The 11,307-nt window shown below is 37.8% G+C and overlaps 1 protein-coding gene across 3 annotated transcripts in view; it reads right to left on the reverse strand.

The window, feature by feature from the left end:
* The window catches only part of SLC8A1 (solute carrier family 8 member A1), a 385,340-nt gene that overhangs the window by 371,923 nt on the left and 2,110 nt on the right, over nucleotides 1-11,307 (reverse strand). The gene's annotated exons all lie outside the window — the stretch shown is intronic.

Raw genomic sequence — 11,307 nt, forward strand, 5'->3', positions numbered from 1 at the left:
ATTATTTATGCCAACGGACAATCAATCGGTAGTTATGTTATGTTCTGTCTGTATGGAGTTTCCTCTTCTTCATTTTCTCTGTCCCAAGTTGGTTAATACACTTGATACTTATTCCCTTTTTGCAGCTCTGAGAAACTTCAGGTCAGACCTGATCCACCCAAAAGTGTGTGCCTTCTCCCCTCTGCAGGCCTCTGCAATCACTACAATCAAATAGTTGAATCATTTGGCCCAAATTCGAATAACGGGCCTGACAGGTCTGGCTGTCCCACTGCCTTTTGGTGACTCATCCATTTAACTTGTAATTTCTTTCAGGTACCTGGACATTTTTTGTCCTCAATCCAACAGCTTTTCTGAAACACATTTTTACTGCAAACGCTAAAAATAAGCTCCAGCTTCCAAAGAGGAAGCACAAGTGTGAGAAATTGGTTTTGAGACTAAATAAATTATAATCATGTAAAACCAAATGGGACCTAGAGATTATTTAGTTCCACCTTTCCTTTGGCTGATGTTCAGAAGAGTTCATGTCATTCATTCCTGAGTGTAATTCGTGTCAGCCATTAGCGGAACTGGGATCCAGAAGTAAGTGCTTCTGTCTTTCTGTCTGGTGATCTTAGTTGTATTTTCGGAGGAAAATATTGGGAGGGGGGAGGAAAGCAAATTCTTTGTCATGTGTCATGTTTTTAAGACTTCTCACCTATTATTTCATTTGCTCACACCCCCTCAAATGCAGTGTAATCATTGTTATTATCATTCATTTACAAATGACACCTGAAGCTACAAATTGAAATGAGAAGTCACAGCACCGGGAGATGAATTTTGATGCTGGATATATCAACTTTGTACTTTGTTTACTTTGAACAGAAACACTATGATAAATAAAGTTGAAAAGTTATGTATCATCTGATACACAATTTTATGATTGTTCACAGACATGATTTCTTCTGTGTCCACGATAACAAAACCTGCCATTTTGAATGATGATTCTCCAGATCATAAGATATGGTAGAAAGAGCATAGATTTTAGTGTCAGGTAGACGTACATTCAAATTCGAGCTTGTCCCACTTCCAGTGTAGTAGCTCAACAAATGGTAGCCATAATCCTTTTTATTATTATCCTATGTCTGAAAGTAAGCCATCTTCCCTTTGGGGGGGGGGGGATGGTTCATTTCGATCGTTTGTTTTGTCTTTTCAATTCCATATAAATGAAATCATATGGTATTTGTCTTCCACTGTCTGATTTGTTTCACTAAACATAATATCCTCATGGACTATCCATGTTGTTGCAAGTGACAAACCACCTTTTGAGGAACAACATATCCTATATTAAATGTGCAGGACAAAAGAGAAGCGTCCAAGTCAGGACATGCTCTTAAAGCATCTTTTTATTTCTTTTCCATTTATGCCTTAATTGTCATCAGATGACAAGGACCGGGGCAATTTATGTAAAAATGAAAAGCCATACCAAGAACGAAGGCTGGGTTTGGGAGCAAATCACGGATGTATCAGTTAGTGAGCAAAAAACCAACATGTACATATGAAAGCCTTCCTACATTTCTCCATTGTCGCACACACTTTTAACCATGAACTTTACAGCAAGAAGGCATGCCAGTGGTTATGAAGTCCAAACTTCTTCATCCCACAGAGAAAACAGGTCTGGAAAAGATTAGTGACTTGCTACCTATTTACTTTGTGACAGAATGGGATCGTGAAGACAGGATTTAGGATTTTCAGTGTAGTAGTTTTGCTCCTAGTCTCCAAGCATCGAAATTCATGCCTGTTTAACGATTTACCTCCTCCTATGGTAGAGTTAGTATTTTTCAAAGAGGACTGTCAGTAATTACTCAGTTGTTAGATGCCAGAAATTATTTGGTTCTCGAGTGGTATCATTTTATCCTTTAAAAAAAAAAATAAAGCAGACCCATTCAGTGGCTACATTCAGGTACCTACACCTTACTCATTATCATTTTTTCCTCACTGGCAAGAAATACTTTGGCTCTAATAAATGGAACAATACAAAACTGAAGTCAAGTTTTAGATGCTATCTAAGTTTTTAGATGTTATCTAAATGAGATATCCACATTGGCCTAAATAAACAGATTATTTGACGAGGTATCCTTGGCCTATCTAATTGTGTACATTGGTAAACTGAGTTAAGTTTCCAGATCCAAATGGAGGCACTACTCAAATGGTATCTAGTGTCGTCAGATTAAAATCCATTTCTAAAAGTATTACCCAAAAGGATTCCAGAACTATCTAAAGATAGAAAATACCACTCTATGGCAAGTACTTCAAACAGTTGGATCAAGATCTGGATAATGTTGCTAAAAATGCTAATGGAAGATTCTCACTATCACCATGTGTTATTTTTGCCCTCATAACCAGATAAACCTGTGCTTGATTTTTAAAAAGTTATTCTCAGAATATTTCTGGTATTGGAATATAAAATCATGAAAGAGAATATTCATCTAAAAAAGAAAGATTTCAATTACCCTCTCTTCTGTGTAAGTTCTCTCATTTTGAAGCTGGGATAGCTTCTGAGGTTGGTGAGTCTGGAGAGCCTCAGAATAAATAGACCACAGTTTGAAGTTAATCAACCACCAAAGGCCACACATCCTTCAACATGTGAATCAGTAGTGTTCCAAGAATCTGTTTATCAGTTAGTCAGGTGGACCTTAGGATGTAAAGAGCCAGTCGGATTCTTAGAATTAACAGTTTGGAGGTAAATGAGGAAGGACAGGCCTCCTGCTTGGGCATGTGGAAGACAAAAGACACATGATTCCTTAGCGAATATTTTCTTCTAGTTCTCCATCCAATGAGAATTATTCATTTCATTATTCACTAAGCATTTGTCGACTACACCCACTGTATGTTAGACACTGTGCCAAGCCTTTCACATACAAAGATGAATAAGATAAGTACATGCCCCCAAGTTGCTTAGAGTCTAACGAGGAGGCCGAAAAACACATTGACAATACTAAGTGTGATCATGGAGATCTATGCAGGGTGCGGTGGGAGCACAATGGAAGAAAAAAAATCAGAATAGGATAATGGGGGTGGGGCATTACAGAGAGAAGTGTTCTTGTTTTGAGTCTTAAAGCAAGGGCAGGGTTTGTTAAGTGAAAAGAGAAACAAACACTGAAGAAAGAAGGTAATGAACATGTAAGAAAATGGAGATCAGAGCCACTTTTGACTGTTTCAGTGAATCGTGAATAGTTTGGTAAAGCTGGGACAAGGAAAGTTTACTGGGTGATAGAGAACAAGCTTAGAGATATAGGCAGGTCTACGATTTCAAGAGTCCTTGGTACTAACCTAATAAATTTGGATTTTATCCTGGAAGTTATAGGGATTCATTGAAAGGTTTTACATATAAGTATGCCTGATTGAAATTGTGTTTTAGCAAGATCATTTTGGCAACTAAGTGGAGCATAGTGGGAGTGGCCAGGCTGGAGGAAGGGCATCTCATAGCATGTTACTGAAATAACTCATGTAATAACTATAAAAGGCAGTGGTGATAGATATAAGAGACATTCAAGAGATAGGAACTATAGAATTTAAGGGCTTATTTGTTGCAGTAGGGAGACAGTCAGTCAAGGAAAGGAGTCTAAGCTGACTTTTTGGTTTAAGGTTAATCAAAGAGTTAGATAAACCAGAAAGATCAGTCAGGTGGATAGTAAAAATGATGAGTTTAATTCTGAAAATATAAAGCATGAGTCAAGGGATCTGCAGACATGGGTTGAATAGACAGTTGGATGTATGGATAGGAAGGTGGACAGTAGGCATTAGTAATGAGAAACTAGAGTCAAAGGTAAAAGTGATGGTAAGATAGCACCTCGTTGTTCCAAATTTGTTCATATGCTTTGTTTAAGTAAATTACATACCAATGTATGAAAATTTTTCAAAAGATAACCTTGAACCAATCAGTAGTCTGAGGAATTCTGGAGATTGGAAGAGGGGCCATAAAATTGCTAATAAGCAGGAATTTGATAGGGATAGGTCTCAAGGTCCTGTGCATGGAGCCCTTAAAATTACCTGCAACACACTTGTTAGCTGAGTTGTAGCTTTCAATCCCCTAAACACAGCAACTAAATAAATTAAAAATGGGAAGAGGGGAGCCTGGGTGGCTCAATCAGTTGAGTGTCAGACTCCTGATTTTGGCTCAGGTCGTGATCTCACAGTGGTGAGAGCAAGCCCCGAATCAGGTTTCGCATTGGGTATGGAGCCTGCTTGAGATTTTTCTCCCTCTCCCTCTGCCCCTCTCCGGGGCATTCTCTCTCTCTCTCTCTCTCTCTCTCTCTCTCTCTCTCTCTCAAAAAAAAAAAAAATAGAAAGAATCTAGTGCACATTCAAAGAAGAGCTTTAGGCATTATACTGAGGTGGAATTCACACACATGTCATAAGAGGACCCACTGAAGAAACTGGAGCCATAGAGAAAGTTTGAGGGAAATGTAACTGCTCTTCTTCAGAAACTTCAAGGGATGTCAGTCAGAATAGGAATTGTGTTTTGTAAGATTATAAGGACTAGAAGTAGCATTAGTAGATACAAGTAGTTATCTTTCTTTATTAGTATCTGCTATGTACTTGCCCATAGTGAGTGGATAATAAGATCGACTCTGAAGCCAGATTTGTCCAGGTCTACTATTATTAGCTGTGTGACCTTGGGAAGATTTCATTAGTCCCTCCCTGTCTCATTTTCCTCATCAGAAAACGAGGATGACAGTAGGATCCAGCTCATGAGCTTATTGTCAGGATTTCATGAGTTAATGCATGTAAACACACTGAGAAAAGTGCTTGGCACATAGAAATTGCTTTATGTGTTAGCTACCATTGTTATTAGTAGCTATAGAAATATAAAGGGCATTTGCCCTCCACCCCCATGGAAATGCTAAGTAGAAAAAGAGATTTAGAGAGGTACTCTTTAAGCAACTTTTTAAAATTTATGAATTATTTGTAAGGCAGTGTCTGCAAGTTAAAAATAACTCCACACACTTGCTTACTTTAGAAAACTGACATTTTAAAATAATGTTGCCAATTTTCATAAATCTCCTCCAGTTCTAGGTGCTTTGATTAGCAAGTACTCTCTTTTGACATGCATGCAGTTGTTGGAAGGACATGGAATCAATCTATGCTCTTCATTTTTGAAAATTGATCTGTAATTGAACCAGAGACACATGGAGGCAAAGAACTTTCAAGAGATCACCCAGTAAAACACCCAATAAGATAGGGAAAACACTCAGGAAGAGAAGTGTTCCTTCAAGTCCTTCACTGGATATATAGACATTTGTCACCTTTGAGTTTGTTCTTCATCATGCCCTTTGGGAGCTGTCTCTTGACCACCTAGCAGCAATTTCAATTTTGTGGCCCCATCGCCTACAGCATACAAGTGGACCTGACCAAATCTTAATAATAAGAATATGTTATCCACGGGAGCTCTAGTAGTTTCGGCTTTCCTCATGTCATAGTAGCATCCCCACTGGGACTCTGTGCTGAGAAATTTTCCTCTGTAGAGACTGCTGGTCTGAGGGGTCCTGGGCCCTCTGGCCTATGGTTCCAGCCAGGACAAGGTGTGGTCTCAGTTTCTTCGTGTTGCTAAGACTTTATATTTGGTGAGTGACTTCCCATTTATTTTGAGAAAAACACTTAAGCCTTGGGCCTTTTGGTTAGGCAAATTGTAAAGATGTGTCTAATATCCTATTTTAAAATAAAAAGGTTTAAGAGGCATCTGAGTGGCTCAGTGGGTTAAACATCTGACTCTTGATTTCAGCTCAGGTCACGATCTCACAGTTTGTGAGTTCAAACCCCACACAGGGCTCTGCACTTACAGCACAGAGGCTGCTTGGGATTCTCTCTCTCCTTCTGTCTCTGCCCCTCCCCTGCTAATCATGCTCATGTTCTCTCTCTCACTCTCTAAATAAATAAATAAATAAATAAGCTAAAATAAAATAAAATAAAATAAAATAAAATAAAATAGTTTAAAACAGTGAGAGAGAGAGAGAGAGAGAGAGAGAGAGAATCTTTAATCCCCCTATGGATGCAGTGAGTGGCACAGGTTTTGATGATACAACCAGGGCATCAAAGTATCAAAGGAAATTTTTCTATCTTCCCACTCTTTACCCTAAACCAAGCTCTTTTAGTTTTAGTTTTAGTCTTTACCCTAAACCAAGCTCTTTACCATGAAGCAGCAAAGATGGCCTTCATGACCTTTACACATTATCCTAATACAGTCATATAGATTATTGAAGGGAAAAAATGAGCTTTGGGACATATATTCTCTATATTATTTATTTTGTCTGTGTTCCAAAGACAGCATGGGCCTAAATTTTGGCTTTGGGACCCAGGGATTGAACTTAAGCTAAGTATATAGTATTACTTAAATGTAGTTTCTTAATCGTGAAACGTTTGGGGTCTGGTTTTTAGTGTACGGTGTTTTTGTTTTTGTTTGTCAACACTCTGAGTTGCTCAGGAAGTCATGTGATTTAATTTAATGGGTTATTATGGCTGTCTGTTGTTCATATGGTTGTTGACTGTTGTTAGTTTAAAAAATGTAAACTATTAGGGCGTATAGATTTATGGGGCATGCAGAGGCCCCATATTCTGTCTCTAATCTTATTTGCCCTCCCTTTCCCCTACCTGCATCACAGTAGAAATTTATCTTTTAAGGCAAAAGAATATTTAAATTAATAGTTGCAAAATCATCTCCAGGGAAACAATAAGAAATGATCTTGCCTATGTGATAGAATAAAAATAGAGTGGTAGAACGTGGATTTGACCTCTATTCCTCTGCACAAGCATGATAAAAAGAGGAAAAAAGTTTTCATTACATGCTCTGTGCAAAATCAATCAATCAATCAATAATAAGTGGCCAACTTGTGTATAGTTTGTATTGCCATAATTAAAATATGTTGCATTATAATTTTCATAAAACTAATACATAATTGTGCAATGTTACATGCTGAATTCCTGAAGGTCCTGTGCCCATAAGCCTGATCTAAATGCAACTTGAATGCCAAGTGCAGCTCTCATTCTTCATTTTAGGTTTATGAACTGGAATTTAAATGCCATTTAACATGCATGTGAACTGGGTCCCTGAATACAATACTAACTTTCATTTGAATGATTCTTTATCTCATTTTTTAATTTGTGTCTAGCTCATCTTTGCTACGTAACAGTGAAGGATGGGGGGAAGGATATAAAAATTTTGCCGCCTACTTATTGAAACATAATGTGATGAAGAGAGGAGGGAAGAAGATGGAATATAGTCACAAAATAATAATTTATCCTCTAGGTCTGAAAAATATCCAGTCAACAATTTGGAAACGTTAGTTTATAAAGAACAGTCAATGTTATTTCTTATTCAGGGATATGAAATATTATTTAATGTATACTTGACCTTAATGAATAAAAGTAAATAAATCTTATTTCTTATTACACTTTCTTTTCAGAAGCACTATTTCCAATGGTTAGCTTGCTCATTAAACATTAAACTAAATGAACATTAATCTGAGAAGAATAACACGGCTTGCTTTTTTTATCAGACACTATACTGAATATTTTTTGACATTAATTTTTTCACTCATTAATTTATTTGTTTCCATTTTTAAAAGGCCAGGAAACAATTGTGAGACAGTTAGAACACGGAGGTTAAGCACAGGCTTCAAATCCTGCCTCTTCTGTTTACTTGCTGTGTGACCTTGGGCATATTATGTAACCTTTCTGTGCCTCACTCTTTTTCTGTAAAATGGCTGCTTATCTTATAGAGCAATGATCAGAATTAGTAAGTTAATATATGCGACTTGCTTGGAAGCATGCTTGGAAAATAATAGAGCGCAACACATGCCAAGGTAGTTACTAGAGAATTTGCCCAGCATGGCAATAAGATGCATAATTGGTAGTTAGTAGATTTGTCTGAATCTAGAGTTTGGAGATTCAACCAAAACCAAAACCAAAACCAAACCTTTTTATGTCATTGTATGTATTGTATCCATATGGGTAAAACAGTGGTAAAATTAGTTGAAATTTAGAAATAGTTTGTTAAAATTATATTTCTTTAAATGAAATTCAAGAATAGCTTGCAATCAATAATGTCATTTCATAAATGATCACATCTTATCTCTCAGGGGGTAAGCTGCTGGGCAGACTAAAGGCCTAGACTGATAATTACTATTATAAATTATTACTGATCAGAATGTAATACATTACTCTTCATAGAGCAACTCTTCAATGAAGTCTTCTACTTCTACCTAAAACATACCTTGCTCAGAAAATGATTCAAGAAATGTTAACTGATGCCCTTCTCATCCATGATGATACGAGTTCATTTTTGAAATTGCTTTTTTTTGTATGTCTCTTACTATTCGTGAGTGAATATATATCTGTATTTATTTCTTTATTTTTGATATCTTAAATGACAGTTTCAAGGCTCACCTTCATGGTATAATTTAGAGTAGGAAAGGGATTCAATGTGCACATATACTCAACCAAAGAAAGAGTATTTAATCAGTGCTTCCCAAAGGCTCAGTTTTAGTGCTGGGTTGATTTTAAAAACTGACTTGAAAGGCATTTAAGAATTCATCTATACGCTCCTTGAAATATGATCACTCTTCTGTGTAATATTCCTAGTTTCAGAGACTTCCTCAAGAGACTGATTTGACTTTAATATTGCTTACAAAGATGGTACCACCATTTACTGGCCACGATGCTAAATACCTTGTGCGCATTCTGCCACTTAATCCCTTCCATGTGGTCATGCTGTTACTATCCAAAATTTATAGTGAAGAAAATGGAGGCCTACAAAGATGATGTTACCTGTCCAAGGTCACACAGCCATGATGTACATTGAAGAGCCAGGATGAAACTCAGATTGTCTGATCCCACCTACCATCAGCAGTCAGAACTCTGATCGTTGCTTCCACCCACCATCTTGAATAATCTTCTTTATCCAAGATCTTTAAGTTGTATTTACTTGCATTTGGCCCAGACTCTTTCCTTGCAGGGTTGGGCAGCCCAGTCTTCATTTCCCACCTTAAATGGAAGGAGTCTCTTGTGGCCCTACATATCCTCATCATATTTTGGCTACCATTAGTTTCTCATTCATGTATTTTGATATGTGATAAACGAATAGATCTCCTGCATAAAATCACTCACTCTCTTTCCAGAATTCTTGCCACTTAGAAAGGCAAAAGGCAAAAAAGGCAATGATTTGCCTATTCTTGAGAAAACTGTTGCTATCCAAAATTAACAAGCCCTTTCAAGATGGCTGTCTGATACTCGCTAAAATAGTATAAAATGTCATTTACCGTCTATAATTCAGAACCATAACGTCACATATACATATTTTTTAACGTTTCTATAATTGTGGCTAGCACACATAAATTTCAGGCTAAAGAAGTATGAGAGATATCACATAGATCCATATCAATCCTTTGTATAGAGAAAACTTCTTTTTAAATATGCTGAAACCTGTAAAGAGGATCTCCTTGTCAGCAAAGATTACATCAATAAAGCTTTCAAAGAAATCCTCTCTTTGGGCAAGAGTTCAGTTTTGATCTTCAGCTGTGTTCTGTTAACTTGCCTGTCGAGATCAATTAAAGTGGTTACCGCTTTTTTATTTCAAAAACGAAGTGGTTCTTGATCCTGGTTGTGGCTTTACATTTCATTGGGTAGATTTAAAAAGTAAACTACCCTTGCCTGGACCCCATGAGCATATGTAGTTCATCTGGAGTGCAGTGTGGACACTACTCCTAAGTGATTCTCAGGTGCAGTTAGAGGTGAGAAGCATGGGAAGAAGTCAGCAAGGTAGGAAAGGCCATTTTCTCCGCAGCAGCACTAAGTCCCACAGCAATCTGTTCCCTTCTCATTACTTTATAAACCTTAAAACTACCTGCAAAATTCTTCAGTCACGGAATTCTTCTAATACCTTGCCATGACACTTGAAAATATGTAACTTTAAGCTTAAGAAATTGAAAGAAGTGCAGCATGGGCAGATTAGCTCTGATCAGAAAACCAAATTATCTGGGTTCTGGGGAACCCATCGATTAACCATTGGAGAAAGATTAATCCATTGATTAACCTTGGAGAAAGTATATAGCCTCTCTGGTCTTCAGATTTGTTCCCGAGTCTCATGCCTGCTGTCATCTTTAAGGTTCTTGAAATCGTCAGTGGTCTGTCTGAGACCACTCGATGTCCCACAATTTTTAATCATCGGAGAGATTTTTATTTCGTTTAAAGTTCCCAAGGAGGATGGGGCGCCTGGGTGGCGCAGTCGGTTAAGCGTCCGACTTCAGCCAGGTCACGATCTCGCGGTCCGTGAGTTCGAGCCCTGCATCAGGCTCTGGGCTGATGGCTCAGAGCCTGGAGCCTGTTTCCGATTCTGTGTCTCCCTCTCTCTCTGCCCCTCCCCCGTTCATGCTCTGTCTCTCTCTGTCCCAAAAAGAAATAAACGTTGGAAAAAAAAAAATTAAAAAAAAAAATAAATAAATAAAGTTCCCAAGGAGATTTTTATTTTTTTCTTAGTTTTTTCTTCTAATTTTTATTTAATTTCTAGTTAGTTCACATATAGTATAATATTGGTTTCAGGAGTAGAATTCAGTGATTCATCACTTACATATAACAGCCAATGCTCATCGTAACAAGTGCCCTCCTTAATGCCGGTCCACCATTTTGCCCGTCCCCCACCCCCCTCCCTCCATCAAGTCTCAGTTTGTTGTCTGTCATAAAGAGTCTCTTAGGGTTTGTTTCCCTCTCTGTCTTTTTTCCCCCCAGGGGATTTTTAAAAAGTAGCCCAATGCTATCATTTCCTTGAAACTTAATGTCCTTTCCTGTGGATCAAAATCCTTTTTCATACCTCTGGAGAAGTAAACCTCTCCAATCACTTTCATACAAACTCCGCCCTCAATGTTCAGGGAACTTGTTCCCCATCAAAGCCCCTAAAAGACTTGCTCTTCCTGCTCATTGGAGCCCGAGTGACCTGGCCCAGGAGCTATCCCGTCTGGCACCGACATATACACAGGAGCCTCAAATCTGTGCTCTGTGTTCTTAGGATACATTTCAACTTCTTTATCAGTCTTGGTCACCATGAATTTCCTTCAGGTCATGACCTCCCCAAGATTGTCTACATGTATAGTCATCACTGAGTGCTTAAGAAGCCATAGTCAAAAGGCCAAGTAGTTTGAGTATTTGTCATTTTTTTTCACGGATCTTTACATACTATTTAAAAAATAGCAATAAGTCACTCTTTATTACTGATATTGCACTTCTTAAATTTGCATACTAAAGACTAACAGGAACAGACATTTCTCATGAGGAATGAAT

The sequence above is a fragment of the Puma concolor genome, chromosome A3 (genome assembly GCF_028749965.1).
Source record: "Puma concolor isolate L17-30 chromosome A3, mPumCon1.1.hap2, whole genome shotgun sequence".
In the NCBI taxonomy this organism is placed as follows: domain Eukaryota; kingdom Metazoa; phylum Chordata; class Mammalia; order Carnivora; family Felidae; genus Puma; species Puma concolor.